The sequence below is a fragment of the Oncorhynchus keta genome, chromosome 18, assembly GCF_023373465.1.
Source record: "Oncorhynchus keta strain PuntledgeMale-10-30-2019 chromosome 18, Oket_V2, whole genome shotgun sequence".
Taxonomy (NCBI): Eukaryota; Metazoa; Chordata; class Actinopteri; order Salmoniformes; family Salmonidae; genus Oncorhynchus; species Oncorhynchus keta.
Genome location: NC_068438.1, coordinates 32,147,564 through 32,174,658, shown reverse-complemented (window position 1 = coordinate 32,174,658; position 27,095 = coordinate 32,147,564). Strand labels below are relative to the sequence as shown.

At 57.0% G+C, this 27,095-nt stretch overlaps 1 protein-coding gene across 1 annotated transcript in view; it reads left to right on the top strand.

Annotated features, from left to right (window-relative positions):
* The window catches only part of LOC118396889 (calsyntenin-2-like), a 365,777-nt gene that overhangs the window by 320,272 nt on the left and 18,410 nt on the right, over positions 1 to 27,095 (top strand). The gene's annotated exons all lie outside the window — the stretch shown is intronic.

The window sequence follows — 27,095 nt, the reverse complement described above, 5'->3', positions numbered from 1 at the left end:
AACAATACCCTGCCGCTCCACTGTCTCTGCCTCCTCTCCACAACAATACCCTGCCGCTCCACTGTCTCTGCCTCCTCTCCACAACAATACCCTGCCGCTCCACTGTCTCCTCTCTCCACAACAATACCCTGCCGCTCCACTGTCTCTGTCTCCTCTCCACAACAATACCCTGCCGCTTCCACTGTCTCTGTCTCCTCTCCACAACAATACCCTGCCGCTCCACTGTCTCTGCCTCCTCTCACAACAATACCCTGCCGCTCCACTGTCTCTGCCTCCTCTCCACAACAAATGCCCTGCCGCTTCCACTGTCTCTGCCTCCTCTCCACAACAATACCCTGCCCTCCACTGTCTCCTCCTCTCCACAACAATGCCCTGCCGCTCCACTGTCTCTGCCTCCTCTCACAACAATACCCTGCCGCTCCACTGTCTCTGCCTCCTCCACAACAATGCCCTGCCGCTCCACTGTCTCTCCTCTCCACAACAATACCCTGCCGCTCCACTGTCTCTGCCTCCTCTCCACAACAATACCCTGCCGCTCCACTGTCTCTGCCTCCTCTCACAACAATACCCTGCCGCTCCACTGTCTCTGCCATCCTCTCCACAACAATACCCTGCTGCTCCACTGTCTCCTCTCCACAACAATACCATGCCGCTCCACTGTCTCTCCTCTCACAACAATACCCTGCCGCTCCACTGTCTCTGTCTCCTCTCCACAACAATACCCTGCCTCTCCACTGTCTGCCTCCTCTCCCACAACAATACCCTGCCGCTGTCTCTGTCTCCTCTCCACAACAATACCCTGCCGCTCCCACTGTCTCTGCCTCCTCTCCACAACAATACCCTGCGGTTCCACTGTCTCTGCCTCCTCTCCACAACAATACCCTGCTGCTCCACTGTCTCCTCTCCACAACAATACCCTGCCGCTCCACTGTCTCTGCCTCCTCCACAACAATACCCTGCCGCTTCCACTGTCTCTGCCTCCTCCACACAATGCCCTGCCGCTCCACTGTCTCTGCCTCCTCTCCACAACAATGCCCTGCCGCTCCACTGTCTCTGCCTCCTCTCCACAACAATACCCTGCCGCTCCACTGTCTCTGCCTCCTCTCCACAACAATGCCCTGCCGCTCCACTGTCTCTGCCTCCTCTCCACAACAATGCCCTGCCGCTCCACTGTCTCTGTCTCCTCTCCACAACAATACCCTGCCGCTCCACTGTCTGCCTCCTCTCACAACAATACCCTGCCGCTCCACTGTCTCTGCCTCCTCTCCACAACAATACCCTGCCGCTCCACTGTCTCTCTCCTCTCCACAACAATGCCCTGCCAGCTCACTGTCTCTGCTTCCTCTCCACAACAATACCCTGCCGCTCCACTGTCTCTGCCTCCTCTCCACAACAATACCCTGCCGCTCCACTGTCTCTGCCTCTCCACAACAATGCCCTGCCGCTCCACTGTCTCTGCCTCCTCTCCACAACAATACCCTGCCGCTCCACTGTCTCTGCCTCCTCTCCACAACAATACCCTGCCACTCCACTGTCTCTGCCTCCTCTCACAACAATGCCCTGCCGCTTCCACTGTCTCTGCCTCCTCTCCACAACAATACCCTGCCGCTCCACTGTCTCTGTCTCCTCTCCACAACAATACCCTGCCGCTCCACTGTCTCTGCCTCCTCTCCACAACAATGCCCTGCCGCTCCACTGTCTCTGTCTCCTCTCACAACAATACCCTGCCGCTCCACTGTCTCTGCCTCTCTCTCACAAGCAATACCCTGCTGCTCCACTGTCTGCCTCCTCTCCACAACAATGCCCTGCTGCTCCACTGTCTCTGCCTCCTCTCCACAATGCAATACCACTGCCGCTCCACTGTCTCTGCCTCCTCTCCACAACAATCCCTTCTCCACAATGCCGCTCCACTGTCTGCCTCTCCACAACAATACCTGCCCTCTGTCTCCTCCACAACAATACCCTGCCGCTCCACTGTCTCCTCTCCCACAATGCCCTGCCGCTCCAATGTCTCTGTCTCCTCTCCACAACAATGCCCTGCTGCCTCCACTGTCTCTGCCTCCTCTCCACAACAATACCCTGCCGCTCCACTGTCTCTGCCTCCTCTCCACAACAATGCCCTGCCGCTCCACTGTCTCTGCCTCCTCTCCACAACAATACCCTGCCGCTCCACTGTCTGCCTCCTCCACAACAATGCCCTGCTGCTCCACTGTCTCTGCTCCTCTCCACAACAATACCCTGCTGCTCCACTGTCTCTGCCTCCTCTCCACAACAATACCCTGCCGCTCCACTGTCTCTGCCTCCTCTCCACAACAATGCCCTGCCGCTCCACTGTCTCTCCCTCTCCACAACAATGCCCTGCCGCTCCACTGTCTCCTCTCCACAACAATGCCCTGCTGCTCCACTGTCTCTGCCTCCTCTCCATAACAATACCCTGCCGCTCCACTGTCTCTGCCTCCTCTCCACAACAATACCCTGCCGCTCCACTGTCTGCCTCCTCTCTCCACAACAATACCCTGCCGCTTCCACTGTCTCTGCCTCCTCTCCACAACAATACCCTGCCCTCCACTGTCTCTCTCCACAACAATACCCTGCCGCTCCACTGTCTCTGCCTCCTCTCCACAACAATACCCTGCCGCTCCACTGTCTCTGTCTCCTCTCCACAACAATACCCTGCCGCTCCACTGTCTCCTCTCCACAACAATACCCTGCCGCTCCACTGTCTCTGTCTCCTCTCCACAACAATACCCTGCTGCTCCACTGTCTCTGTCTCCTCTCCACAACAATAACCTGCCGCTCCACTGTCTCTGCCTCCTCTCCACAACAATACCCTGCCGCTCCAATGTCTCTGCCTCCTCTCCACAACAATACCCTGCCGCTCCACTGTCTCCTCTCCACAACAATACCCTGCCGCTCCACTGTCTGCCTCCTCTCCACAACAATGCCCTGCCGCTCCACTGTCTCTGTCTCCTCTCCACAACAATGCCCTGCCGCTCCACTGTCTCCTCTCCACAACAATACCCTGCCGCTCCACATGTCTCTGTCTCCTCTCCACAACAATACCCTGCCGCTCCACTGTCTCCTCTCCACAATGCCCTGCCGCTCCACTGTCTCTGCCTCCTCTCCACAACAATACCCTGCCGCTCCACTGTCTCTGTCTCCTCTCCACAACAATGCCCTGCCGCTCCACTGTCTGCCTCCTCTCCACAACAATGTCCCTGCCTCTCCACATGTCTCTGTCTCCTCTCCACAACAATACCCTGCCGCTCCACTGTCTCTGCCTCCTCTCCACAACAATACCCTGCCGCTCCACTGTCTCCTCTCCACAACAATACCCTGCCGCTCCACTGTCTCTGTCTCCTCTCCACAACAATACCATGCCGCTCCACTGTTTCCTCTCCACAACAATACCCTGCCGCTCCACTGTCTCTGCCTCCTCTCCACAACAATACCCTGCCGCACCAATGTCTCTGCCTCCTCTCCACAACAATACCCTGCCGCTCCACTGTTTCCTCTCCACAACAATACCCTGCCGCTCCACTGTCTCTGCCTCCTCTCCACAACAATACCCTGCCGCTCCACTGTCTCCTCTCCGCAACAATACCCTGCCGCTCCAATGTCTCTGTCTCCTCTCCACAACAATACCCTGCCGCACCAATGTCTCTGCCTCCTCTCCACAACAATACCCTGCCGCTCCACTGTCTCTGCCTCCTCTCCACAACAATACCCTGCCGCTCCACTGTCTGCCTCCTCTCCACAACAATGCCCTGCCGCTCCACTGTCTCTCCTCCTCCCACAACAATACCCTGCTGCTCCACTGTCTCTGCCTCCTCTCCACAACAATACCCTGCCGCTCCACTGTCTCTGCCTCCTCTCACAACAATACCCTGCCGCTTCCACTGTCTCCTCTCCACAACAATACCCTGCCGCTCCACTGTCTCTGCCTCCTCTCCACAACAATACCCTGCCGCTCCACTGTCTCTGCCTCCTCTCACAACAATGCCCTGCCGCTCCACTGTCTCTGCCTCCTCTCCACAACAATGCCCTGCCGCTCCACTGTCTCCTCTCCACCAATGCCCTGCCGCTCCACTGTCTCCTCTCCACAACAATACCCTGCCGGCTCCACTGTCTCTGCCTCCTCTCCACAACAATGCCCTGCCGCTCCACTGTCTCTGCCTCCTCTCCACAACAATACCCTGCTGCTCCACTGTCTCTGCCTCCTCTCCACAACAATACCCTGCCGCTCCACTGTCTCTGCCTCCTCCACAACAATACCCTGCCGCTCCAATGTCTCTGCCTCCTCCTCCACAACAATGCCCTGCCGCTCCACTGTCTCTGCCTCCTCTCACAACAATGCCCTGCCGCTCCTGTCTCTCTCCCACAACAATACCCTGCCGCTCCACTGTCTCTGCCTCCTCCACAACAATACCCTGCCCGCTCCACTGTCTCCTCTCCACAACAATACCCTGCCGCTCCACTGTCTCTCTCCACAACAATGCCCTGCCTCTTCCACAATGTCTCTGTCTCCTCTCCACAACAATGCCCTGCCGCTCCACTGTCTCTGCCTCCTCTCACAACAATACCCTGCCGCTCCACTGTCTCCTCTCCACAACAATGCCTGCTGCTCCACTGTCTCTTCCTCCTCTCCACAACAATACCCTGCCGCTCCACTGTCTCTGTCTCCTCTCCACAACAATGCCCTGCCGCTCCACTGTCTCTGGCTCCTCTCACAACAATGCCCTGCTGCTCCACTGTCTCTGCCTCCTCTCCACACAATGCCCTGCCTCCACTGTCTCTCTCCTCTCCACAACAATGCCCTGCCGCTCCACTGTCTCTGCCTCCTCTCACAACAGTACCCTGCCATCTCCACACTGTCTCTGGCGTTTTCTCCTCTGCACAACAATGCCCTGCCGCTCCATGCCCTGTCCACTTCCTCCTCTCACAACAATACCCCTGCTGCTCCACTTTCTCTCCTCTCCACAACAATACCCTGCCGCTCCACTGTCTCTCTCCACAACAATACCCTGTTGCTCCACTGTCTCTGTCTCCTCTCCACAACAATACCCTGCCGCTCCACTGTCTCTGCCTCCTCTCCACAGCAATGCCCTGCTGCTCCACTGTCTCTCCTCTCTCCACAACAATACCCTGCCGCTCCACTGTCTCTGCCTCCTCTCCACAACAATACCCTGCTGCTCCACTGTCTCCTCTCCACAACAATACCCTGCTGCTCCATGTCTCTGTCTCCTCTCCACAACAATGCCCCTGCCGCTCCACTGTCTCTGTCTCCTCTCCACAACAATACCCTGCCGCTCCACTGTCTCTGCCTCCTCCACAACAATGCCCTGCTGCTCCACTGTCTCCTCTCCACAACAATACCCTGCCGCTCCACTGTCTCTGCCTCCTCTCCACAACAATGCCTGCCGCTCCACTGTCTCTGCCTCCTCTCCACAACAATGCCCTGCCGCTCCACTGTCTCTCTCCTCTCCACAACAATACCCTGCCGCTCCACTGTCTCTGCCTCCTCTCCACAACAATACCCTGCCGCTCCACTCTACTCTCCTCTCCACAACAATACCCTGCCGCTCCACTGTCTCTGCCTCTCCACAACAATACCCTGCCGCTCCACTGTCTCTGCCTCCTCTCCACAACAATACCCTGCCGCTCCACTGTCTCTGCTCCCTCTCCACAACAATACCCTGCCGCCACTGTCTCTCCACTGTCACAACAATACCCTGCTCCCACTGTCTCCTCTCCACAACAATGCCCTGCCGCACCATGTCTCTGCCTCCTCGCCACAACAATACCCTGCCGCTCCACTGTCTCTCTCCTCTCACAACAATGCCCTGCCGCTTCACTGTCTCCTCTCCACAACAATGCCCTGCACTGCTTCACATGTCTCTGTCTCCTCTCCACAACAATACCCTGCCGCTCCACTGTCTCCTCTCCACAACAATGCCCTGCCCCGCTTCACTGTCTCTGCCTCCTCTCACAACAATACCCTGCTCCACTGCTGCACTGTCTCCACTGTCTCCTCTCCACAACAATACCCTGCCGCTCCACTGTCTCTGCCTCCTCTCCTCACAACAATATCCTGCTGCTCCACTGTCTCTGTCTCCTCTCCACAACAATGCCCTGCTCACTGTCTCTGCCTCCTCCACAACAATGCCCTGCCGCTCCACTGTCTCTGCCTCCTCTCCACAACAATACCCTGCCGCTCCACTGTCTCTGCCTCCTCTCCACAACAATACCCTGCGCTCCACTGTCTCTGCCTCCTCTCCACAACAATACCCTGCCCAATACCCTGTCGTTCCACTGTCTCTGCCTCCTCTCCACAACAATACCCTGCCGCTCCACTGTCTCTGCCTCCTCTCCACAACAATACCCTGCCGCTCCACTGTCTCTGCCTCCTCTCCACAACAATACCCTGCCGCTCCACTGTCTCTGCCTCCTCTCCACAACAATACCCTGCCGCTCCACTGTCTCTGCCTCCTCTCCACAACAATACCCTGCCGCTCCACTGTCTCTGCCTCCTCTCCACAACAATACCCTGCCTCTCCACTGTCTCTGCCTCCTCTCCTGACAATGCCCTGCCATTCCACTGTCTCTGCCTCCTCTCCACAAGCAATGCCCTGCCGCTCCACTGTCTCTGCCTCCTCTCCACAACAATACCCTGCCGCTCCACTGTCTCTGCCTCCTCTCCACAACAATGCCCTGCCGCTTCCACTGTCTCTGCCTCCTCTCCACAACAATACCCTGCCGCTCCACTGTCTCTGCCTCCTCTCCACAACAATACCCTGCCGCTCCACTGTCTCTGCCTCCTCTCCCACAACAATACCCTGCCGGCCCACTGTCTCTGCCTCCTCTCCACAACTCTGTCTCCTCTCCACAACAATACCCTGCCGCTCCACTGTCTCTGCCTCCCTCTCCACAACAATGCCCTGCCTCTCCACTGTCCTGCCTCCTCTGTCACCAATACCCTGCCGCTCCACTGTCTCTGACTCCTCTCACAACAATACCCTGCCGTTCCACTGTCTCTGCCTCCTCTCCACATACCCTGCAGCTACCCTGCCGCTCCACTGTCTCTGCCTCTCCACAACAATGCCCTGCCGCTCCACTGTCTCTGCCTCCTCTCCACAACAATACCCTGCCGCTCCACTGTCTCTGCCTCCTCTCCACAACAATACCCTGCCTGCTCCACTGTCTCTGCCTCCTCTCCACAACAATACCCTGCCCCGGCTCCACTGTCTCTGCCTCCTCTCCACAATATTTTGCCGCTCCACTGTCTCTGCCTCCTCTCCACAACAATACCCTGCCGTTCCACTGTCTTCTGCCTCCCTCTCCACAACAATACCCTGCTGTCTCCTCTCCACTGCCGCTCAATGTCTCTGCCTCTCCGCAACAATACCTGCCGCTCCAATGTCTCTGCCTCCTCTCCACAACAATAATACGCTCAATGTCTCTGCCTCCTCTCCACAATACCCTCTGCCGCTCCACTGTCTCTGCCTCCTCTCCACAACAATACCCTGCCGGCCCACTGTCTCTTTCTCTTCACACAATACCCTGCCGCTCCACTGTCTCTGCCTCCTCTCCACAACAATACCCTGCCTGCTTCACTGTCTCTGCCTCCTCTCCACAACAATACCCTGCTGCTCCACTGACTCTGCCTCCTCTCCCACAACAATACCCTGCCGCTCCACTGTCTCTCTCTCTCCACAACAATACCCTGCCGCTCCACTGTCTCTGCCTCCTCTCCACAACAATACCCTGCCGCTCCACTGTCTCTGCCTACTCTCCACAACAATACCCCCTGCCGCTCCAATTGTCTCTGCCTCCTCCTCTCCACAACAATACCCTGGCGCTCCACTGTCTCTGCCTCCTCTCCACAGCAAAACCCTGCTGCTCCACTGTTCTGCCTCCTTCTCCACAACAATACCCTGCCCAATACCCTGCTCCACTGTCTCTGCCTCCTCTCCACAACAAAACCCTGCCGCTCCACTGTCTCCTGCCTCCTCTCCACAACACCCTGCCGGCCTCCACTGTCTGCCTACTCTCACAACAATGCCCTGCCGCTCCACTGTCTCTGCCTCCTCTCCACAACAATACCCTGCCGCTCCACTGTCTCTGCCTCCTCTCCCACAACAATACCCTGCCGCTCCACTGTCTCTTCCTCCTCTCCACAACAATACCCTGCTGCTCCACTGTCTGCCTCCCTCCCACAACAATACCCTGCCGTTCCACTGTCTCTGCCTCCTCTCCACAACAATACCCTGCCCGCTCCTGTCTCTGCTCCCACTGCCCAATACCCTCGTTCTGTGCCTCCTCTCCACAACAATACCGTGCCGTTCCCACTGTCTCTGCCTCCTCTCCACAACAATACCCTGCCCAATACCCTGCGTTCCACTGTCTCTGCCTCCTCTCAATACCCTGCTGCACCACCGCTCCACTGTCTGTGCCTCTCCACAACAATGCCCTGCCACTGTCTCTGCCTCCTCTCTCCACAACAATACCCAGCTGCTCCACTGTCTCTGCCTCCTCTCCACAACAATACCCTGCTTCGGCTCCCACTGTCTGCCCTCCTCTCCACAACAATACCCTGCCGCTCCACTGTCTCTGCCTCCTCTCCACAACAATACCCTACCGCTCCACTGTCTCTGCCTCCTCTCACAACAGCACCCTGCCGCTCCACTGTCCACAACAATACCCTGCTGTCTCCTCTCCACAACAATACCCTGCCGCTCCACTGTCTCTGCCCTCTCCACAACAATACCCTGCTGCTCCACTGTCTCTGCCTCCTCTCCACAACAATACCCTGCCGCTCCACTGTCTCTGCCTCCTCTCCACAATAATACTGTCTCTGCCTCCTCTCCACAACAATACCCTGCCTCTCCACTGTCTCTGCCTCCCTCCACAACAATACCCTGCCTCTCCACTGTCTCTGCCTCCTCTCCACAACAATACCCTGCAGCTCCACTGTCTCTGCCTCCTCTCCACAACAATACCCTGCCGCTCCACTGTCTCTTCCTCCTCTCCACAACAATACCCCTGCCGCTCCACTGTCTCTGCCTCCTCTCCACAATACCCTGCCGCTCCACTGTCTCTGTCTCCACTCCACAACAACACCCTGCCGCTCCACTGTCTCTGCCTCCTCTCCACAACAATACCCTGCCGTTCCACTGTCTCTGCCTCTCCACTGTCTCCTCTCCACAACAATATCCTGCCGCTCCAATGTCTCTGCCTCCTCTCCACAACAATACCTTGCCGCTCCACTGTCTCTGCCTCTCTCCACAACAATACCCTGCCGCTCCACTGCCTCTCCACAACAATACCCTCTCACTGTCTCTGCCTCCTCTCCACAACAATACCCTGCCGCTCCACTGTCTCTGCCTCCTCTCCACAATAATGCCCTGCCTCTCCACTGTCTCTGCCTCCTCTCCCACAACAATACCCTGCCTCTCCACTGTCTCTGCCTCCTCTCCACAACAATATCCTGCCGCTCCACTGTCTCTGCCTCTTCACAACAATACCCTGCCGCTCCACTGTCTCTGCCTCCTTCCACAACAATACCCTGCCGCTCCACTGTCTCTGCCTCCTCTCCACAACAATACTAGCCTGCTGCTCCACTGTCTCTGCCTCCTTCTCCACAACAATACCCTGCCGCTCCACTGTTTCTTCCTCCTCTCCACAACAATACCTGCCGCTCCACTGTCTCTGCCCCCTCTCCACAACAATACCCTACCGCTCCACTGTCTCTGCCTCCTCTCCACAACAATACCCTGCCGCTCCACTGTCTCTGCCTCCTCTCCACAACAATACCCTGCCTCTCCACTGTCTCCTCTACAATACCCTGCCGCTCCACTGTCTCTGGCTCCCTCTCACAACAATACCCTGCCGCTCCACTGTCTCTGCCTCCTCTCCACAACAATACCCTGCCGCTCCACTGTCTCTGCCTCCTCTCCACAACAATACCCTGCCGCTCCACTGCTCTGCCTCCTCCAATGCCTCTCCACTGCCCCTCCTCTCCACAACAATACCCTGCCGCTCCACTGTCCTGCCTCCTCTCCCAACAATACCCTGCCGCTCCCTGTCCTGCTCCCAGCTCCTGTCTCTGTCTCTGTCTCTGTCTCCCTCTCCACAACAATACCCTGCCGCTCCACTGTCTCTGCCTCCTCTCCACAAACAATACCCTGCCGCTCCACTGTCTCTGTCTCCTTCTCCACAACAATACCCTGCCTCCACTGTCTCTGCTCCACTGTCTCTGTCTCCCTCTCTCCACAACAATACCCTGCCTCTCCATACAATATCCTGCCGCCCATGTCTCTGCTGAGCGCTCCTGTCTCTCCTCTCTCACAACAATACCCTGCCGCTCCACTGTCTCTGCCTCCCTCCACAACAATACCCTGCCGCTCCACTGTCTCTGCCTCCTCTCCACAACAATACCCTGCTGCTCCACTGTCTCTGCCTCCTCTCCACAACAATACCCTGCCTCCCGCTGCACTCTCTACCCTGCCTCCACCTTCTCCACAACAATATCCTGCTGCTCCACTGTTCCGCTCCTCTCCACAACAATACCCTGAGCGCTCCACTGTCTCTGCCTCCTCTCCACAACAATACCCTGCCGCTCCACTGTCTCTGCCTCCTCTCCAACAATACCCTGCCGCACCACTGTCTCTGCCTCCTCTCCACAACAATACCCTGCTGCTCCACTGTCTCTGCCTCTCTCCACAACAATACCCTCCGCACCACTGTCTCTGCCTCCTCTCACAAACAATACCCTGCCGCTCCACTGTCTCTGCCTCCTCTCCACAACAATACCCTGCCGCTCCAATGTCTCTGCCTCCTCTCCACAACAATACCCTGCCGCTCCACTGTCTCTGCCTCCTCTCCACAACAATACCCTGCCGCTCCACTGTCTCTTGTTCCTCACTCTCCACAACAATACCCTGCCGCTCCACTGTCTCTGCCCTTCCACAACAATACCCTGCCTCTCCCTGCCTGTTCCACTGTCTCTGTCTCTCCTCTCCACAACAATACCCTGCCGCTCCACTGTCTCTGCCTCCTCTCCACAACAATACCCTGCCGCTCCACTGTCTCTGCCTCCTCTCCACAACAATACCCTGCCGCTTCCACTGTCTCTGCCTCCTCTCCACAACAATACCCTGCCCAATACCCTGCGTTCCACTGTCTCTGCCTCCTCTCCACAACAAAACCCTGCTGCTCCACTGTCTGCCTCCTCTCCACAACAATACCCTGCCGCTCCACTGTCTCTGCCTCCTCTCCACAACAATACCCTGCCCGCTCCACTGTCTCTGCCTCCTCTCCACAACAATACCCTGCCGCTCCACTGTCTCTTCTCCTCTCCACAACAATACCCTGCCGCTCCACTGTCTCCTCCTCTCCACAACAATACCCTGCCGCTCCACTGTCTCTGCCTCCTCTCCACAACAATACCCTGCCGTTCCACTGTCTCTGCCTCCTCTCCACAACAATGCCCTGCCGCTCCACTGTCTCTGCCTCCTCTCCACAACAATGCCCTGCCCAATACCCTGCCGTTTCCACTGTCTCTGCCTCCTCTCCACAACAATGCCGTGCCGTTCCACTGTCTCCTCCTCTCCACAACAATACCCTGCCCAATACCCGCTCCACTGTCTCTGGCTCCTCTCCACAACAATACCCTGCCGCTCCACTGTCTCTTCCTCCTCTCCACAACAATACCCTGCTGCTCCACTGTCTCCCTCCTCTCCACAACAATACCCTGCCGCTCCACTGTCTGCCTCCTCTCCACAACAATACCCTGCTGCTCCACTGTCTCTGCCTCCTCTCCACAACAATACCCTGCCGCTCCACTGTCTCTGCCTCCTCTCCACAACAATACCCTGCCGCTCCACTGTCTCTGCCTCCTCTCCACAACAATACCCTACCGCTCCACTGTCTCTGCCTCCCCTTCACAACAATACCCTGCCGCTCCACTGTCTCTGCCTCCTCTCACAGCTACCCTGCTTTCTCCTCTCCACAACAATACCATGTCAGCGCTCCACTGTCTCTGCCTCCTCTCAACACCCTGCCTCTCCAACAATACCCTGCCGCTCCACTGTTTCTCCCTCTCCATAACAATACCCTGCCTCTCCACCTGCCTCCTCTCACAACAATACCCTGCCTCTCCACTGTCTCTCTCCTCTCCACAACAATACCCTGCCTCTCCACTGCCGCTCCACTGTCTCTGCCTCCTCCTCCACAACAATACCCTGCCTCTCCACTGTCTCTGCCTCCTCTCCACAACAATACACAGCCGCTCCACTGTCTCTGCCTCCTCTCCACAACAATACCCTGCCGCTCCACTGTCTCTGCCTCCCTCTCCCACAATACCCTGCCAGCTCCACTGTCTCTGCCTCCTCTCACAACAATACCCTACCGCTCCACTGTCTCTGCCTCCTCTCCACAACAATACCCTGCCGCTCCACTGTCTCTGCCTCCTCTCCACAACAATACCCTGCCTCTTCCACTGTCTCCTCTCCACAATACCCTGACGCTCCACTGTCTCTGCCTCCTCTCCACAACAATACCCTGCCTCTCCAATGTCTCTGCCTCCTCTCCACAACAATGCCCTGCCGCTCCACTGTCTCTGCCTCCTCTCCACAGCAATACCCTGCCTCTCCACTGTCTCTGCCTCCTCTCCACAACAATACCCTGCCTCCACTGTCTCTGCCTCCTCTCCACAACAATGCCCTGCCTCTCCACTGTCTCTGCCTCCTCTCCACAACAATACCCTGCAGCTCCACTGTCTCTGCCTCCTCTCCACAACAATACCCTGCTGCTCCACTGTCTCTGTCTCCTCTCCACAACAATACCCTGCCGCTCCACTGTCTCTGCCTCCTCACCACAACAATACCCTGCCGCTCCACTGTCTCTGTCTCCACTCCACAACAATACCCTGCCGCTCCACTGTCTGCCTCCTCCCACAACAATACCCTGCCGCTGCACTGTCTCTGCCTCCTCTCCACAACAATACCCTGCCTCTCCACTGCTCCAATACAATGTCTCTGCCTCCTCTCACAACAATACCCTGACGCTCCAATCACAACAATACCCTGCTGCTCCACTGTCTCTGCCTCCCTCTCCACAACAATAGAGCCCTGCTGCTACACTGTCTCTGCCTCCTCTCCACAACAATACCCTGCCGCTCCACTGTCTCTGCCTCCTCTCCACAACAATACCCTGCCTCTCCACTGTCTCTCTCCACAACAATACCCTGCCTCTCCACTGTCTCTGCCTCCTCTCCCACAACAATATCCTATCCACTGCTCTTCTCACAACAATACCCTGCCGCTCTCTGTCTCTGCCTTCCACAACAATACCCTGCTGCTCCACTGTCTCTGCCTCCTCTCCACAACAATACCCAGCCGCTCCACTGTCTCTGCCTCCTCTCCACAACAATACCCTGCCGCCTCCACTGTCTCTGCCTCTCTCCACAACAATACCCTGCCGACTCCACTGTCTCTGCCTCCTCTCCACAACAATACCATGCCGCTCCACTGTCTCTGCCTCCTCTCCACAACAATACCCTGCAGCTCCACTGTCTCTGCCTCCTCTCCACAACAATACCCTGCCTCTCCACTGTCTCCTCTCCACAATACCCTGCCGCACCACTGTCTCTGCCTCCTCTCCACAACAATACCCACCTCTCCACTGTCTCTGCCTCCTCTCCACAACAATACCCTGCCGCTCCACTGTCTGTGCCTCTCTCCACAACAATACCCTGCCGCTCCACTGTCTCTGCCTCTCTCCACAATACCCTGCCTCTCCACTGTCTCTGCCTCTCTCTCCATTAACAATACCCTGCCCTGCACTGTCTCTGCCTCCTCTCCACAACAATACCCTGCCGCTCCACTGTCTCTGCCTCCTCTCCATACAACAATACCCTGCAGCTCCACTGTCTCTGCCTCCTCTCCACAACAATACCCTGCCCATCCTGTCTCTGTCTCCTCTCCACAACAATACCCTGCCGGCTCCACTGTCTCTGCCTCCTCTCCACAACAATACCCTGCCGCTTCACTGTCTCTGTCTCCACTTCACACAATACCCTGCCGCTCCACTGTCTCTGCCTCCTCTCCACAACAATACCCTGCCGTTCCACTGTCTCTGCCTCATCTCCACAACAATACCCTGCTCTCCCTGTCTCCTCTCCACTGTCCAATCTCTCTCCACGGCAATACCCTGGCGGCTCCACTGTCTCTGCCTCCTCTCCACAACAATACCCTGCCGCTCCACTGTCTCTGCCTCCTTCTCCACAACAATACCCTGTTGCTCCACTGTCTCTCCTCTCCACAACAATACCCTGCCGCTCCACTGTCTCTGCCTCCTCTCCACAACAATACCCTGCTGCTCCACTGTCTCTGCCTCCTCTCCACAACAATACCCTGCCGCTCCACTGTCTCTGCCTCCCTCTCCACAACAATATACTCCCTGCTCTGCCTCTTCTCCACTGTCACTGTCTCTCTCCCTCCACAACAATACCCTGCCGCTCCTGTCTCTGCTCCACTGTCACTGTCTCTGCCTCCTCTCCACAACAATACCCTGCCACTCCACTGTCTCCTCTCCACAACAATATCCTTCCACAATGTCTCTGCTCTCCTTCTCCACAACAATACCCTGCCTCTCCACTGTCTCTGCCTCCTCTCCACAACAATACCCTGCCTCTCCACTGTCTCTCCTCCTCTCCACAACAATACCCTGCCGCTCCACTTTCTCTGCCTCCTCCACAATACCCTGCCCAATACCCTGCCTCTCCACTGTCTCTGCCTCCTCTCCACAACAATACCCTGCCTCTCCACTGTCTATGCCTCCCTCTCCACAACAATACCCTGCCTCTCCACTGTCTCTGCCTCCCTCTCCACAACAATACCCTGCCGCTCCACTGTCTGCCTCCTCTCCACAACAATACCCTGCCGCTCCACTGTTCCACTGTCTCTGCCTCCTCTCCCAACAATATCCTGCCGCTCCTGCCGCTCCACTGTCTCTGCCTCCTCTCCACAACAATACCCTGCCGCTCCAATGTCTCTGCCTCCTCTCCACAACAATACCCTGCCGCTCCACTGTCTCTGCCTCCATCTCACAACAATACCCTGCCGCTCCACTGTCTCTGCCTCCTCTCCACAACAATACCCTGCCGAATTCCTGTCTCTGCCTCTTCTCCACAACAATACCCTGCCCAATACTAATGCTCCTCCTGTCTCTGCCTCCTCTCCACAACAATACCCTGCCAGGTTCCACTGTCTCTGCCTCCTCTCCACAACAATACCCTGCTGCTCCACTGTCCTCTCCACAACAATACCCTGCCGCTCCACTGTCTCTGCCTCCTCTCCACAACAATACCCTGCCGCTCCACTGTCTCTGCCTCCTCTCCACAACAATACCCTGCCGCTCCACTGTCTCTTCCTCCTCTCCACAACAATACCCTGCCGCTCCACTGTCTCCTCTCCACAACAATACCCTGCCGCTCCACTGTCTCTGCCTCCTCTCCACAACAATACCCTGCCGCTCCACTGTCTCTGCCTCCTCTCCACAACAATACCCTGCCGCTCCACTGTCTCTGCCTCCTCTCCACAACAATACCCTGCCGCTCCACTGTCTCTGCCTCCTCTCCACAACAATACCCTGCCGCTCCACTGTCTCTGCCTCCTCTCCACAACAATACCCTGCCGCTCCACTGTCTCTGCCTCCTCTCCACAACAATACCCTGCCGCTCCACTGTCTCTTCCCTCCACAACAATACTGTCTCTGCCCCTGCAATACCTGCCTCCACTGTCTCTGCCTCCTCTCCACAATACCCTGCCGCTCCACTGTCTCTGCCTCCTCTCCACAACAATACCCTGCCGCCTCCACTGTCTCTGCCTCCTCTCCACAACAATACCCTGCCGCTCCACTGTCTCTATCCTCCTCTCCCACAACAATACCCTGCCGCTCCACTGTCTCTGCCTCCTCTCCACAACAATACCCTGCCCTTCCACTGTCTCTGTCTCCACTCCACAACAATACCCTGCCGCTCCACTGTCTCTGCCTCCTCTCCACAACAATACTGCCGTTCCACTGCTGCTCCACTGTCTCCACTGTCTCCTCTCCACAACAATACCCTGTCTCTGCCTCCTCTCCACCACTGTCTCTGTCTCCTCCTCTCCACAACAATACCCTGCCTGCTCCACTGTCTGCATCCTCTCCACAACAATACCTCCCGCTCCACTGTATCTGCCTCCTCCATAACAATACCCTGCCGCCCACTGTCTGCCTCCTCTCCACAACAATACCCTGCGCTCTCCACTGTCTCTGCCTTCCACAACAATACCCCTGCCTCTCCACTGTCTCTGCCTCCTCTCCACAACAATACCCTGCCGCTCCACTGTCTCTGCCTCTTCCACAACAATACCCTGTTGCTCCACTGTCTCTGCCTCCACTCCACAACAATACCCTGCCGCTCCACTGTCTCTGCCTCCTCTCCACAACAATGCCAACCCAGCTCCTGTCTCTGCCTCCTCTCCACCACTGTCCACTGTCTGCCTCCTTCTCCACAACAATACCCTGCCGCTCCACTGTCTCTGCCTCCTCTCCACAATACCCTACCGCTCCACTGTCTCTGCCTCCTCTCCACAACAATATAGCTCCACTGTCCTGCTCCACAACACTGCCTCTCCTGTCTCCTCCACAACAATACCCTGCCGCTCCACTGTCTCTGCCTCCTCTCCACAACAATACCCTGCCTCTCCACTGTCTCTGCCTCCTCTCCACAACAATACACTGCTGCTCCACTGTCTGTGCCTCCTCTCCCAGCAATACCCTGCCGCTCCATAATACCCTGCCTCTCCACTGTCTCTGCCTCCTCTCCACAACAATACCCTGCCGCTCCTGTCTCTGCCTCCTCTCCACAACAATACCCTGCCGCTCCACTGTCTCTCTGCCTCCTCTCCACAACAATACCCTGTCGCACCACTGTTCTGCCTCCTCTCCACAACAATACCCTGCCTCTCCATTGTTCTGCCTCCTTCCACAACAATATTTTGCCGCTTCCACTGTCTCTGCCCTCCACAACAATACCCTGCAGCTCCACTGTCTCTGCCTCCCTCTTCCACAACAATACCCTGCCGCTCCACTGTCTCTGTCTCCTCTCTCCACAACAATACCCTTCCACTGTCTCTACCTCCTCTCCACAACAATACCCTGCCGCTCCACTGTCTCTGTGTTCTCCCACAACAATACCCTGCCGCTCCACTGTTCTGCCTCCTCTCCACAACAATGCCGTTCCACTGTCTCTGCCTCCACCCTGCCTCTCCACTGTCTCCTCTCCACAATAATACGCTCAATGTCCTGCTCTGCACCACTGCTCCCTGTCTGCCTCCTCTCACAACAATACCCTGCCGCTCCACTGTCTCTGCCTCCTCTCCACAACAATACTCCACAATACCCTGCCGCTCCATGTCTCTGCCTCCTCTCCACAACAATACCCTGCCTCTCCACTGTCTCTGCCTCCTTCCATAACAATACCCTGCCGCTCCACTGTCTCTGCCTCCTCTCCACAACAATATCCTGCCGCCTCCACTGTCTCTGCCTCTTTCCACAACAATACCCTGCTGCTCCACTGTCTCTGCCCTCTCCACAACAATACCCTGCCGCTCCACTGTCTCTGCCTCCTCTCCGCAACAATACCCTGCCGCTCCACTGTCTCTGCCTCCTCTCTGCTGCTCCACTGTCTCTGCCTCCTCTCCACAACAATACCCTGCCGCTCCACATGTCTCTGCCTCCTTCCACAACAATACCCTGCTGCTCCACTGTCTCCCTCCTCTCCACAACAATACCCTGCAGCTCCACTGTCTCTGCCTCCTCTCCACAACAATACCCTGCCGCTCCCTGTCTCTATCCTCCTCTCCCACTGTCTCTGTCTCCTCTCCACAACAATACCCTGCCGCTCCACTGTCTCTGCCTCCTCTCCACAACAATACCCTGCCGCTCCACTGTCTCTGCCTCCTCTCCACAACAACTGTCTCTGCCGCTCAACACTGCCTCTCCCTTTTCTCCCCTCTCCACAACAATATCCTGCCGCTCCACTGTCTCTGCCTCCTCTCCACAACAATACCCTGCCGCTCCACTGTCTCTCTCCTCTCCACAACAATACCCTGCCGCTCCACTGTCTCTGCCTCCTCTCCACAACAATACCCTGCCGCTCCACTGTCTCCTCTCCACAACAATACCCTGCCGCTCCACTGTCCTCCTCTCCACAACAATGCCCTGCCTCTCCACTGTCTCTGCCTCCTCTCCACAACAATACCCTGCCTCTCCTCTCCTCTCCACAACAATACCCTGCCGCTCCACTGTCTCTGCCTCCTCTCCACAACAATACCCTGCCGCTCCACTGTCTCTGCCTCCTCTCCACAACAATACCCTGCCGCTCCACTGTCTCTGCCTCCCCTCCACAACAATACCCTGCCGCTCCACTGTCTCTGCCTCCTCTCCACAACAATACCCTGCCGCTCCACTGTCTCCTCTCCACAACAATACCCTGCCGCTCCACTGTCTCTGTCTCCTCTCCACAACAATACCCTGCCTGCTCCACTGTCTCTCCTCTCCTCAACAATACCCTGCCGCTCCACTGTCTCTGTCTCCTCTCCACAACAATACCCTGCAGCTCCACTGTCTCCTCTCCACAACAATACCCTGCCGCTCCACAACAATACCCTGCCGCTTCACTGTCTCCTCTCCACAACAATACCCTGCTGCTCCACTGTCTCTGCCTCCTCTCCACAACAATACCCTGCTGCTCCACTGTCTCCTCTCCACAACAATACCCTGCCGCTCCACTGTCTCTGCCTCCTCTCCACAACAATACCCTGCCGCTCCACTGTCTCTGTCTCCACTCCACACAATACCTGCCGCTCCACTGTCTCTGCCTCCTCTCCACAACAATACCCTGCCGCTCCCTGTCTCTGCCTCCTCTCACAACAATACCATGCCTCTCCACTGTCTCCTCTCCACAACAATATCCTGCCGCTCCAATGTCTCTGCCTCCTCTCCACAACAATACCTGCCGCTCCACTGTCTCTGCCTCCTCTCCACAACAATACCCTGCCGCTCCACTGTCTCTGCCTCCTCTCCACAACAATACCCTGCCTCTCCACTGTCTCTGCCTCCCACTCTCCACATCAATACCCTGCAACTCCACTGTCTCTGCCTCCTCTCCACAACAATGCCCTGCCGCTCCACTGTCTCTGTCTCCCCTCTCCACAACAATACCCTGCCCCGCTCCACTGTCTCTGCCTCCTCTCCACAATACCCTGCCGCTCCACTGCCCTCCACTCCACAACAATACCCTGCTCCACTGTTCTGCCTCCTCTCCCACAACAATGCCCTGCCGCTCACTGTCTCTGCCTCCTCTCCACACAATACCCTGCCGCTCCACTGTCTCTCCTCTCCACAACAATACCCTGCCTGCTCCACTGTTCCTCTCCTCTCCACAACAATACCCTGCCGCTCCACTGTCTCTGCCTCCTCTCCACAACAATACCCTGCCGCTCCACTGTCTCTGCCTCCTCTCCACAACAATACCCTGCCGCTCCACTGTCTCTGTCTCCTCTCCACAACAATACCCTGCCGCTCCACTGTCTCTGCCTCCTCTCCACAACAATACCCTGCCGCTCCACTGTCTCCTCTCCACACAATACCCTGCCGCTCCACTGTCTGCCTCCTCTCCACAACAATACCCTGCCGTTCCACTGTCTCTGCCTCATCTCCACCCTGTCTCCACTGTCTCCTCTCCACAACAATACCCTGCCGCTCCAATGTCTCTGCCTCCTCTCCACAACAATACCCTGCCGCTCCACTGTCTCTGCCTCCTCTCCACAACAATACCCTGCCGCTCCACTGTCTCTGCCTCCTCTCACAACAATGCCCTGCCGCTCCACTGTCTCTGCCTCCTCTCACAACAATACCCTGCCGCTCCACTGTCTCTGCCTCCTCTCCACAACAATACCCTGCCGCTCCACTGTCTCTGCCTCCTCTCCACAACAATACCCCTGCCGCTCCACTGTCTCTGTCTCCTCTCCACAACAATACCCTGCCGCTCCACTGTCTCTTCCTCCTCTCCACAACAATACCCTGCCGCTCCACTGTCTCCTCTCCACAACAATACCCTGCCGCTCCACTGTCTCCTCTCCACAACAATACCCTGCTGCTCCACTGTCTCTGTCTCCTCTCCACAACAATACCCTGCCGCTCCACTGTCTCCTCTCCACAACAATACCCTGCCGCTCCACTGTCTCTGCCTCCTCTCCACAACAATACCCTGCCTGCTCCACTGTCTCTGCCTCCTCTCCACAACAATACCCTGCCGCTCCACTGTCTCTGCCTCCTCTCCACAACAATACCCTGCCGCTCCACTTTCTCTCCTCTTCCACAACAATACCCCCTGCCTGCTCCACTGTCTCTTCTCCTCTCCACAACAATACCCTGCCGCTCCATGTCTCTGCCTCCTCTCCACAACAATACCCTGCCGCTCCACTGTCTCTGTCTCCTCTCCACAACAATACCCTGCCGCTCCACTGTCTCTGCCTCCTCTCCACAACAATACCCTGCCGCTCCACTGTCTCCCTCTCCACACAATACCCTGCCGCTCCACTGTCTCCTCTCCACAACAATACCCTGCCGCTCCAATGTCTCTGCCTCCTCTCCACAACAATACCCTGCCGCTCCACTGTCTCTGCCTCCTCCACAACAATACCCTGCCGCTCCACTGTCTCTGCCTCCTCTCCACAACAATACCCTGCCGCTCCACTGTCTCTGTCTCCTCTCCACAACAATACCCTGCCGCTCCACTGTCTGCCTCCTCTCCACAACAATACCCTGCCGCTCCACTGTCTCTGCCTCCTCTCCACAACAATACCCTGCCGCTCCACTGTCTCTCCTCCTCTCCACAACAATACCCTGCCGCTCCACTGTCTGCCTGCCTCCTCCACAACAATACCCTATACCCTGCTCTGTCTCTGTCTCCTCTCCACAACAATACCCTGCCGCTCCACTGTCTCTGCCTCCTCTCCACAACAATACCCTGCTGCTCCACTGTCTCTGCCTCCTCTCCACAACAATACCCTGCCGCTCCACTGTCTCTGCCTCCTCTCCACAACAATACCCTGCCGCTCCACTGTCTCTGCCTCCTCTCCACAACAATACCCTGCCGCTCCACTGTCTCTGCCTCCTCTCCACAACAATACCCTGCTGCTCCACTGCTCCACAATACCCTCTCCACTGTCTCCTCTCCACAACAATACCCTGCCGCTCCACTGTCTCTGCCTCCTCTCCACAACAATACCCTGCCGCTCCACTGTCTCTGTCTCCTCTCCACAACAATACCCTGCCGCTCCACTGTCTCTGCCTCCTCTCCACAACAATACCCTGCCGCTCCACTGTCTCTGTCTCCTCTCCACAACAATACCCTGCCGCTCCACTGTCTCTGCCTCCTCTCCACAACAATACCCTGCCGCTCCACTGTCTCTGTCTCCTCTCCACAACAATACCCTGCCGCTCCACTGTCTCTGCCTCCTCTCCACAACAATACCCTGCCGCTCCACTGTCTCCTCTCCACAACAATACCCTGCCGCTCCACTGTCTCCTCTCCACAACAATACCCTGCCGCTCCACAACAATACCCTGCCGCTCCACTGTCTCTGCCTCCTCTCCACAACAATACCCTGCCGCTCCACTGTCTCTGCCTCCTCTCCACAACAATACCCTGCCGCTCCACTGTCTCTGCCTCCTCTCCACAACAATACCCTGCCGCTCCACTGTCTATCCTCCTCTCCACAACAATACCCTGCCTGCTCCACTGTCTCTGCCTCCTCTCCACAACAATACCCTGCCGCTCCACTGTCTCTCCTCCTCTCCACAACAATACCCTGCCGCTCCACTGTCTCTGCCTCCTCTCCACAACAATACCCTGCCGCTCCACTGTCTCTGCCTCCCTCCACAATACCCTGCCGCTCCACTGTCTCTCCTCCTCTCCACAACAATACCCTGCCGTTCCACTGTCTCTGTCTCCTCTCCACAACAATACCCTGCCAGCTCCACTGTATCTCTCCTCTCCACAACAATACCCTGCCGCTCCACTGTCTCTGCCTCCTCTCCACAACAATAATGCCCTGCCTCTCCACTGTCTCTGCCTCCTCTCCACAACAATACCCTGCGCTCCACTGTCTCTGCCTCCTCTCCACAACAATAACCCTGCCGCTCCACTGTCTCTGCCTCCTCTCCACAACAATACCCTGCCGCTCCACTGTCTCTGCCTCCTCTCCACAACAATACCCTGCCGCTCCACTGTCTCCTCTCCACAACAATACCCTGCCGCTTCCACTGTCTCTGCCTCCTCTCCACAACAATACCCTGCCGCTCCACTGTCTCTGCCTCCTCTCCACAACAATACCCTGCCGCTCCACTGTCTCTGCCTCCTCTCCACAACAATACCCTGCCGCTCCACTGTCTCTGCCTCCTCTCCACAACAATACCCTGCCGCTCCACTGTCTCTGCCTCCTCTCCACAACAATACCCTGCCGCTCCACTGTCTCTGCCTCCTCTCCACAACAATACCCTGCCGTTCCACTGTCTCTGCCTCCTCTCCACAACAATACCCTGCCCTACCCTCTCCACTGTCTCTGCCTCCTCTCCACAACAATACCCTGCCGCTCCACTGTCTCTGCCTCCTCTCCACAACAATACCCTGCCGCTCCACTGTCTCTGCCTCCTCTCCACAACAATACCCTGCCGCTCCACTGTCTGCCTCCTCTCCACAACAATACCCTGCCGCTCCACTGTCTCCTCCTCTCCACAACAATACCCTGCCGCTCCACTGTCTCCTCTCCACAACAATACCCTGCCGCTCCACTGTCTCTGCCTCCTCTCCACAACAATACCCTGCCGCTCCACTGTCTCTGCCTCCTCTCCACAACAATACCCTGCGCTCCACTGTCTCTGCCTCCTCTCCACAACAATACCCTGCCGCTCCACTGTCTCTGCCTCCTCTCCACAACAATACCCTGCCGCTCCACTGTCTCTGCCTCCTCTCCACAACAATACCCTGCCGCTCCACTGTCCTCTCCTCTCACAACAATACCCTGCCGCTCCACTGTCTCTGCCTCCTCTCCACAACAATACCCTGCCGCTCCACTGTCTCTGCCTCCTCTCCACAACAATACCCTGCCGCTCCACTGTCTCCTCTCCACAACAATACCCTGCCGCTCCAATGTCTCTGTCTCCTCTCCACAACAATACCCTGCCGCTCCACTGTCTCTGCCTCCTCTCCACAACAATACCCTGCCGCTCCACTGTCTCTGCCTCCTCTCCACAACAATACCCTGCCGCTCCACTGTCTCTGTCTCCTCTCCACAACAATACCCTGCCGCTCCACTGTCTCTGCCTCCTCTCCACAACAATACCCTGCCGCTCCACTGTCTCCTCTCCACAACAATACCCTGCTGCTCCACTGTCTCTGCCTCCTCTCCACAACAATACCCTGCCGCTCCACAACAATACCCTGCTGCTCCACTGTCTCTGCCTCCTCTCCACAACAATAACCCTGCCGTTCCACTGTCTCTGCCTCCTCTCCACAACAATACCCTGCCGCTCCACTGTCTCTCTCTCCACAACAATATCCTGCCCTTCCTCCTCTCCACAACAATACCCTGTCCACTCTGCCTCCTCTCCACAACAATACCCTGCCGCTCCACTGTCTCTGCCTCCTCTCCACAACAATACCCTGCCGCTCCACTGTCTCCTCTCCACAACAATACCCTGCTGCTCCACTGTCTCTGCCTCCTCTCCACAACAATACCCTGCCGCTCCACTGTCTCTGCCTCCTCTCCACAACAATACCCTGCCGCTCCACTGTCTCTGCCTCCTCTCCACAACAATACCCTGCCGCTCCACTGTCTCTGCCTCTCTCCACAACAATACCCTGCCGCTCCACTGTTCTGCCTCCTCTCCACAACAATACCCTGCTGCTCCACTGTCTCCTCTCCACAACAATACCCTGCCGCTCCACTGTCTCTGCCTCCTCTCCACAACAATACCCTGCCGCTCCACTGTCTCTGCCTCCTCTCCACAACAATGCCCTGCCGCTCCACTGTCTCTGCCTCCTCTCCACAACAATACCTTCCCTCTCCACTGTCTCCTCTCACACAACAATACCCTGCTGCTCCACTGTCTCTGCCTCCTCTCCACAACAATACCCTGCCGCTCCACTGTCTCTGCCTCCTCTCCACAACAATACCCTGCCGCTCCACTGTCTCTGCCTCCTCTCCACAACAATACCCTGCCGCTCCACTGTCTCCTCTCCACAACAATACCCTGCCGCTCCACTGTCTCTGCCTCCTCTCCACAACAATACCCTGCCGCTCCACTGTCTCTGCCTCCTCTCCACAACAATACCCTGCCGCTCCACTGTCTCTGCCTCCTCTCCACAACAATACCCTGCCGCTCCACTGTCTCTGCCTCCTCTCCACAACAATACCCTGCCGCTCCACTGTCTCCTCTCCACAACAATACCCTGCCGCTCCACTGTCTCCTCTCCACAACAATACCCTGCTGCTCCACTGTCTCTGCCTCCTCTCCACAACAATACCCTGCCGCTCCACTGTCTCTGCCTCCTCTCCACAACAATACCCTGCCGCTCCACTGTCTCCCTCCTCTCCACAACAATACCCTGCCGCTCCACTGTCTCTGCCTCCTCTCCACAACAATACCCTGCCGCTCCACTGTCTCCTCTCCACAACAATACCCTGCCGCTCCACTGTCTCTGCCTCCTCTCCACAACAATACCCTGCCGCTCCACTGTCTCTGCCTCCTCTCCACAACAATACCCTGCCGCTCCACTGTCTCCTCTCCACAACAATACCCTGCTCCACACTCCACTCCACAACAATACCCTGCTGCTCCACTGTCTCTGCCTCCTCTCCACAACAATACCCTGACGCTGCACTGTCTCTGCCTCCTCTCCACAACAATACCCTGCTGCTCCACTGTCTTTGCCTCCTCTCCACAACAATACCCTGCTGCTCCACTGTCTCTCCTCTCCACAACAATACCCTGCTGCTCCACTGTCTGCCTCCTCCACAACAATACCCTGCCGCTGCACTGTCTCTCCTCATCTCCACAACAATACCCTGCCTCTCCACTGTCTGCCTCTCTCACAACAATACCCTGCCGCTCCACTGTCTCTGCCTCCTCTCCACAACAATACCCTGACGCTCCACTGTCTCTGCCTCCTCTCCACAACAATACCCTGCTGCTCCACTGTCTCTGCTCCTCTCCACAACAATGCCCTGCCTGCTCCACTGTCTCTCCCTCTCTCCACAACAATACCCTGCCGCTCCACTGTCTCTCTCCTCTCCACAACAATGCCCTGCCGCTCCACTGTCTCTGCCTCCTCTCCACAACAATACCCTGCCTCTCCACTGTCTCTGTCTCCTCTCCACAACAATGCCCTGCCGCTCCACTGTCTCTCTCCTCTCCACAACAATACCCTGCCGCTCCACTGTCTCTGCCTCCTCTCCACAACAATACCCTGCTGCTCCACTGTCTCTCTCCTCTCCACAACAATACCCTGCCGCTCCACTGTCTCTGTCTCCTCTCCACAACAATACCCTGCCACTCCACTGTCTCCTCTCACAACAATATCCTGCCGCTCCACTGTCTCTGCCTCCTCTCCACAACAATACCCTGCCGCTCCACTGTCTCTGCCTCCTCTCCACAACAATACCCTGCCGCTCCACTGTCTCTGCCTCCTCTCCACAACAATACCCTGCCGCTCCACTGTCTCTGTCTCCTCTCCACAACAATACCCTGCCGCTCCACTGTCTCTGCCTCCTCTCCACAACAATACCCTGCCGCTCCACTGTCTCTGCCTCCTCTCCACAACAATACCCTGCCGCTCCACTGTCTCTGCCTCCTCTCCACAACAATACCCTGCCGCTCCACTGTCTCTGCCTCCTCTCCACAACAATACCCTGCCGCTCCACTGTCTCCTCTCCACAACAATACCCTGCCGCTCCACTGTCTCTGCCTCCTCTCCACAACAATACCCTGCCGCTCCACTGTCTCCCTCCTCTCCACAACAATACCCTGCCGCTCCACTGTCTCTGCCTCCTCTCCACAACAATACCCTGCCGCTCCACTGTCTCTGCCTCCTCTCCACAACAATACCCTGCCGCTCCACTGTCTCTGCCTCCTCTCCACAACAATACCCTGCCGCTCCACTGTCTCTGTCTCCTCTCCACAACAATACCCTGCCGCTCCACTGTCTCTGCCTCCTCTCCACAACAATACCCTGCCGCTCCACTGTCTCTGTCTCTGCCTCCTCTCCACAACAATACCCTGCCTGCTCCACTGTCTCTGTCTCCTCTCCACAACAATACCCTGCCGCTCCACTGTCTCTGCCTCCTCTCCACAACAATACCCTGCCGCTCCACTGTCTCTGTCTCCTCTCCACAACAATACCCTGCCGCTCCACTGTCTCCTCTCCACAACAATACCCTGCCGCTCCACTGTCTCCTCTCCACAACAATACCCTGCCGCTCCACTGTCTCCTCTCCACAACAATACCCTGCTGCTCCACTGTCTCTGCCTCCTCTCCACAACAATACCCTGCTGCTCCACTGTCTCCTCTCCACAACAATACCCTGCCGCTACACTGTCTCTGCCTCCTCAACAATACCCTGCCGAGGCGAGGAAAGACAACTTGTGGATCACCGCTTGAGAGATAAAGAGAAAGGGAGATTGGGCTATACCACGCTTGACTGAAAACATGTTTTTTACACCAGAAATGGGGAGATGTGACTGTGAAATCCCTGTGTGTTAGTGTTCCATGTGAGGGGGTTTACAGCGGTGTTTAGGCGTGAAATAAACAAGAACTAGGCCAGCAGCAATGTCATATATAATGGGTAATCACAGGTGATTATGAAGGAGTCGGAATCTCCTTATGCTTGTGCATTTTTCTGCAAAGCTCCAACCAAATAAAGAGCTGTTGTTGTGCCAGTCCCAGCCTCTGACAGATGTTCAACTTCCTTCTCTGTAAC